This window comes from Aquarana catesbeiana, linkage group LG05 (assembly GCF_042186555.1).
Source record: "Aquarana catesbeiana isolate 2022-GZ linkage group LG05, ASM4218655v1, whole genome shotgun sequence".
Lineage (NCBI taxonomy): Eukaryota > Metazoa > Chordata > Amphibia > Anura > Ranidae > Aquarana > Aquarana catesbeiana.
Genome location: NC_133328.1, coordinates 16722679 through 16729349, shown reverse-complemented (window position 1 = coordinate 16729349; position 6671 = coordinate 16722679). Strand labels below are relative to the sequence as shown.

The 6671-nt window shown below is 46.2% G+C and overlaps 1 pseudogene; it reads left to right on the top strand.

The window, feature by feature from the left end:
• Nucleotides 1-6671, top strand: part of LOC141145755 (protein brambleberry-like) — a 35986-nt pseudogene that overhangs the window by 3732 nt on the left and 25583 nt on the right.

The window sequence follows — 6671 nt, the reverse complement described above, 5'->3', positions numbered from 1 at the left end:
GGAACTTCCCCTAGATAAATACAGCGCTTATCAATACCGTGTCATTGATATTGATTTAAAGAAGCGGTGCAAAGTAAAGGAAAACCTAAAAACATGGCCGTTGTAGGTACTTGAGGACTGAGGTTGAGAACCACTGTGCTACAGGACAGACTGGAGGCACTGAGACCTTTAGGAAGAGGTACAGGAAAAAAAAACACCTGAATACTGGAGAAAACAAGAGCAACAGTGACAGAGTGGGGAGAGGGTGCTAATTGATGCACTAGAGAGAGAAGGACTGGGGTAAGAAGTGACCCCAGAGTGCAGTGTAATTCGATAAAAGCAGAGGGGATGGTTAAGGGGGGGACCACAGGAGAGCCAAGCAAGAGAACGCAAAAGCATCGAGCAGTGCTGTCTCAATCCTTTTGCACTGTCAAGGTGCATGGGGGCCCTATGATAATCTTGCATTACATCATGCTTGCCAACTGTCCCCAAATCTGCTGGGAAAGTCACGCTTCTTACTAAGCGTCCCGGGATGGCCAGTGTCCCAGAACCTGTACTTTTTGCCCTTCTGCCACCCCCTGTACTGTGCGCTTTGTTTTAGTCTTCAGTTTATGGCATGTTTAAAATAAAACATTCAGAAAGTTCTAATGCATGTTTATTTCTATCAGCTATTTATACTTTAATTCTTGAGAGTAGGTGCGTAAAATTGGAAGAGGCTGGTAAGGCTCCAATGTGCATTACTTTGCTCAGGGGGCCTATGATGCTCATTAGAAAACAGCCCTGGCCATTAAGGTAGAGCCAAGAGAGGTGGTTCTTAATCCCTGGTGGTGTAAAGCTTAATCTGGAAGAATCCCCCCAGTACCTCTGACAGGAAACAGGGCAGTGCTTAGTTCATTCTTTGAAGTGTACAGTATAGCTAAAGTCTGCCTGTACTGGGGTGGTGTGCCCAGGCGGTAGATGTACCCAGGTGGACCATGAGAAGTGTGTAGGGAAGGAGGGGGGTGATCTGGCAATCAGAAGTCCCGGGTGTGTAATGGGTTTTTTGTGAGCTTATTAGCCCTCTTAGAGGGTGTTAAGACTTCTAGGCACATTGTGTGGGAAGGGTTGAGTGCCCACATGTACCTGTCAACTCTAGGCGTTGGGTGTGCCTGTGGTTTGTTAGTCACCTGGGTAACACACAGGCAGCTCAAGATAGTTTTACATTTGCTGCTATGAAGAGCTATGTCCTTTCGTGGTTCCAGTGAAGGTTGATCGCCATCTTGGTTTAAGGGGTAGAATTTATTATTTGATCATCCACCGGACTGGTGGATTTAGTAATTCTCTCTCTATGCATTCTGATCTGCTTGTTGGCATTGCCTGATTCAGCTTTTGTCATTGGTCAGAACCCTTGCAGAATGCACGTCCTCTATGGATCCTGATACCTGGAACGCTTACTCCATATAGTCAGCAATCGGGCACGCTCTGTCTGTTATGCCACCCCGCCAGTTGCATTTCCGTCGGCGCACAGAGATCACAGTGTAACACATTGGTGCACACAGCTGTGAGCCAGCTTGAAGCAATGAAAAATCCTGAAGGTAACATAATTTGTCCTTTTGACTTTTTTTTGGTTTCAAACTTTTTTTTTTGTTGTTAAAACAATGTACATATTGAACATAATTTTGCATGATATAAGGCAATACAAACAATTACACATTAGAGGCTTGGATATCTTGTGTACATAGACTGATCTCTTGGTTTATAGGTCAAAACATATAAAGGAAAAAAGCCATCTAGCAAGAAGGAAATGTCTATTCCCATAGGGTTAATGCGCATCATCTTTGAGTCGGGGCCATTGAGTTGCATTTATTTAAGACCTTAAGACTCCGATTCTGTGCAGGTTGCTGTGGCTCATAGCCATCTGCCTCCCAGATTTTATTGTACTGGTCCGGGCACCCTTTGTTGATCTATATGAATTTTTTTGTAGGGTAGTGTATTTGTCTGTCTTCCAGTCATTAAAGCTAGAGGGTAATGGTCTCATCCATTGGCTGGCAATAATTTTCCTGGCCGAGAACAGCGTTCCTTGGCAAGAATGTCTTTGGAAATTTATCCATATCAGAGTCAAGGAATATCCCCAACAAGAATTGTTTGGGATCTAGGAGTCCAGGAGGGAGCCCATAGTATCATGCAGGAAAATCCACAATCTGTTTCCAGAAACCCTGGAGTAATGGGCATGGCCCATATCAAGTGAAGGTAACGTGCCCGCCTCTCAGTTACATATCTAAGCATGTGGTGGGGTGTCCCTGCCAAAATCGAGCAATTCTTAAAGTTCTCTCTCTCTCTCTCTCTCTCTCCTCTCTCTTCTCTCCATCTCTCTCTCTCTTCTCTCTCTCTCTCTCTCCTCTCTCTCCTCCTCTCTTCTCTCTCTCTCTCTCTCTCTCTCTCTCTCTCTCTCTCTCTCTCTCTCTCCTCTCTCTCTCTCTCTCTCTCTCTCTCTCTCTCTCTCTCTCTCTCTCTCTCTCTCTCTCTCTCCTCTCTCTCTCTCTCTCTCTCTCTCTCTCTCTCTCTCTCTCTCTCTCATTCTTTGTCCTCTAAGTGTTCCCACCTCTCCCTTTCCCAGTGTGATTTAACATCATATGCTAATTTAGTAGATGAAGGGGTGATGAGCATGCTGTAAAAGTCGAAGATCAATTTTTGTGGGTCTGTGCCTTTAACCACTGGCCATAATGGGCATTCGAGGTGGGCTGTGGAAGGGATTGAGGGAACTGAGAATGTACAGCATGTCAGACCTGTAGGTATCTAAAAAAAACATGAAATTGGAAGCATGAATGTATTTTGGAGGTTATCAAAGGTTTCACCCATTGGATAGTATGTGGTATAAGTAGTATATGCCTCTTGTGCTCCAGATCTCTGTATTGGAGACCTGCTAGAATTCGGAAAGTGAAGTCGTGTTTGGGAATCCCTAAATTATCGGAAGCGATATGCCATATTAGCCTATAATGATCTAAGATCTGGGTCTAGTTGGGTCTTTACCTTCCGCACCCTCAGGGAGCCAGATGAAGCGGAGATTACATCTCCAGAGCCTGTTCTCCATATCATCCTGTTTATTCAGGAGTTGGTTGATCTTTAGTTGCATGTGCTCCGATCCTGTCTGGCATCTTCCCTTTCACCCAGTCGGGTCTCGGCTGTTTTTACCCACTCTCGAAGCCTCTGGAAGTCTTGCCTAATGAGCGAGATGTCTACCTTAACCACCTCAATTTGGGCAGTCAGCAATGTATGGCAGAATGTAAGTGCCTCTAGCCACCATCTTCCCCCTGAGTTGTCTTTGCCCTGCTGTGGTATTTATCCAGTATTGTCAAGGTGGCCTCTTGAGTCTTATGCAGAGACATAGGGCCAGACAGGGGATCTTTCCCAAGGTAGTTCCGGTCAAACAGGATATCCCAGGGTCACAGAAACAAATTAGAGTTTGCAGGATTAGGTCGGAACTCCTCACATGTGCGTCCTACTCCATGCTTCGTTAGGCCACACCCCCCCGTCCTTTTGACTTTTAGGGTAGCAGCACTTCGAGTCTCCTGCCAGTTTCTTATCTGGGAGTCTCTAATCACCTGTCTGTCATCTCTTGGAGCCTTCAAAGGTGGTCTGTCCTCACAGAAGTTGGGGTCCTGGTCCCCACCCACAGGTCATAAGGGAGCTGTTACATTCTGCAGCTGGACTCCCTGATAATGTATTTTACATTATGGAGATCCATGGGTGGTACAAGGGACACCGGGCATTTTGGCTTTGTAATGGCTTTGACTTTTGCACAGGTATCTATGAAAGCTAGTGGAGGCATTTTACCACTAAAGTCCCTCTAGAGATAAAAGAAGTTGGCAAGTGCCAGCAACCATACAAAACTCAAATTGGTGTGGATGGAGGTGTGTGTGTTCTGGTTTCAGCACCTGTCATGGATTCTGCACATAATGCATCAGTGGGGTGGCACAATGCAGATTCATGTAACAGATGTTAACCCAATCAGAAACTTGAATGTAGGTGGTTGTATTTGCAACCATACTTCCGCTGGTAAAGCTTGTGTAGCTGATATCCACTGAGTTGATGTTGCTGTCTCTGTTGGCAGGATGGGCAAGAAGAGCTGAAGGAACTGACCTCTGAGTCAACTACAGAAGGTTCTGAGCAGCCAGAGTGATATCTTGAGCCAGCAGGAGCAGTTGCAGACCCAACCAGGAGAAGATGGAGACTTCAATCAGCGGGCAACCTGGAGCTGCTGACCGAGGAGAAGGCCCTGATCGCTAGTGGGCACCACTTGGTGGCAGAAATGATAGAAGGGATCACCAAGAAAATGGGGTAAACAATTCTCCCAGTGACTTGGTAACCTAGCCAATTCAACCAGTAGAAAAAAAAAATCTGCACTCAGGAAAAACACCAAACCCCACATGTAGTAATTTGCCCCTCCTCAGGATCTTCTGGCTTTCACAAGCTCCTAGCCTTCCCAAAGGTGACCTGCCCTGCAGCTGCACGTAGTCGCTCACTGACCCACCAGTAATGAAAATCAGACTTTAGTGCTGTCAGGCTTAATTTTCCAATTTGTTGGCTTGCTTATCTTGGGGGGTTAGAGTTTAGGATACCCAAAAATCCTGCTACAGACTTCCCCCAAGAATCCTTTAGGCCCAAATGGGCTACAATCTTCCAGTATCCTTAGCGTATCCAGTATCTCTACCATGATCCAGCTTAGATTCTTTAAGTTCTTTTGACCGTTGCCACTAGTCAGATTTAGGACTGTAGGTCCAGAATGGGCAGCTAGGAAGCAAAACTCTTGTGGCGTTCTCTTCCAGGCAGAGGGCCCAGGAGGTAATTGTACGTCCTCACAGCTTTCATGCCCAAATGGCCCAGGAGGCAATGCACATCTCACAGCTTTCATCCCCAGGCACAGGACCTTGGGAGACGAGGACCCTTCTCAGCTGTATCCTTCCTTGGGCAGCAGTCTCAAAGGAAAGGACCTCACTACTTCAAAACTTATCACTGAAACAAACCCCCCCCCAGTAAGCCAGAATAAATTATCATAATCCAATACATTGTAATCTCTCACCTGTAATTACTGAAGAACACTCAGCAGGCAGACGCAATTGATCCCCTGTGCATAGGACAAATCCAATGAACACAAAAAACCTAAACAAAGCTTGGGTTGGCCACAGCATAGCTACAGAAAAAAACGATCTGGTCATGGAAACTGCAGCTTGGTGCAGGGCACCTACACAGTTGATCCAGAAGAACAAATCTTTTGGGAGAAAAAATCCTTGTGGTGGGGGAGTACCAGTCAATGCAGTGTAATATGCATGTTCTCCCAGCAAAATTCTTATCAGAGGGTAGCTGGGTGGTCCATACAAAATAGTCCCCTTTATTTCCGTTTTAACACCTAGTGATTGTACTACAGTGGTCCTTGTTGAGCTTCATGTTATCTGTTTGGCTTCCAGATATTATTTTTTCTTAATCACTCCTACAGAGAATGTGAGCCATCATCTAACAGAACAGGATACTGAGCTACATGCAGGGACACAAGGCCATCCTAGCTGATCTTTCTGAGGTCCGAACTAGATCCCAGGAAGGTCTACTTTCAAAATGGGTGAGTTTTCTGGTTCCCACATCCATGTGCAACATAGCCAGCCATCAGAAAACTGCCATTTATGTCAGCTTGCATAACTATGAACAGAATATATAGTCATGGACTTTGTGTGGACATATAAAAGAGAAACTGAGTGCTTTCTACCATTAAAAATCTTACACAACATTAAAATTGCTCTCCACATAGGGTTTCACAGCATGCAAAGATTCTGATCACAGTTCACATGTGGACTCAACGCGTTTCGAGAATCCTGTAAGACAGGGGTAGGCAACCTGGGGCCCTTAAGCTGTTGCAGAACTACAAGTCCCATCATGCCTCTGGGAGTAATTGTAACTGCCAGCCTTGCAAAGCCTCATGGGAAATGTAGTTTCATAAGAGCTGGAGGGCCCCCAGGTTGCCTACCCCTGCTGTAGGAGCACATGTGACATAATCAGTACAACTGGGACCCACTCCTAATCTTTAATAGAGTAATATCAGCCAGTAGGGTAGACTGGAATTCATAGCGTATGTATTGTAGGTTGCCCATAGAGGTGCGAATGAGTTAAGCCATATGGGCAACATACGCTATGAATTCGTCTACCCTACTGGGCTCATCTTACTCTGTTAAAGATTAGGTGTGGGTTCCAGTGTTACTGATTCTGTCACATGTGCTCCTGAAGGGATCCCCAAATCATGTCAAGTCCACATGTGAACTGTAATTGGAATCTTTGCATGTTGTGAACACCCATATAGAGTCATTTTTAATGTTTAAAAGGCAGTCCAGCCTGAGCTTGTTTTGGCTGGGCTTCTCCTATAGGTCACAGGAGTGCAATGCGTTTTGCACTCCAGTGACCCGTTTTCAGCAGAGAGCGGGCTGAAGTCCGCTCTCTGCTGACGTCACAGAAATCAGACCAGGCACCGCGTCATCACGGACAGTCTGGATCCACCAGGTGCCTGGACTGATGCCCGTCTCAGCCTCACAGCTCCCCGCTGAGAGATTGAGATGGGCCGCTCCCCCACCCCTCCACAGCTTAGCGCTCCAATGACCGCGGGGGGAGCAAAAGCGGAGAGTTGCCGACTGACAGTAGCTCTCCGCTAGGGGAGGTGAGAGAACCGAGCC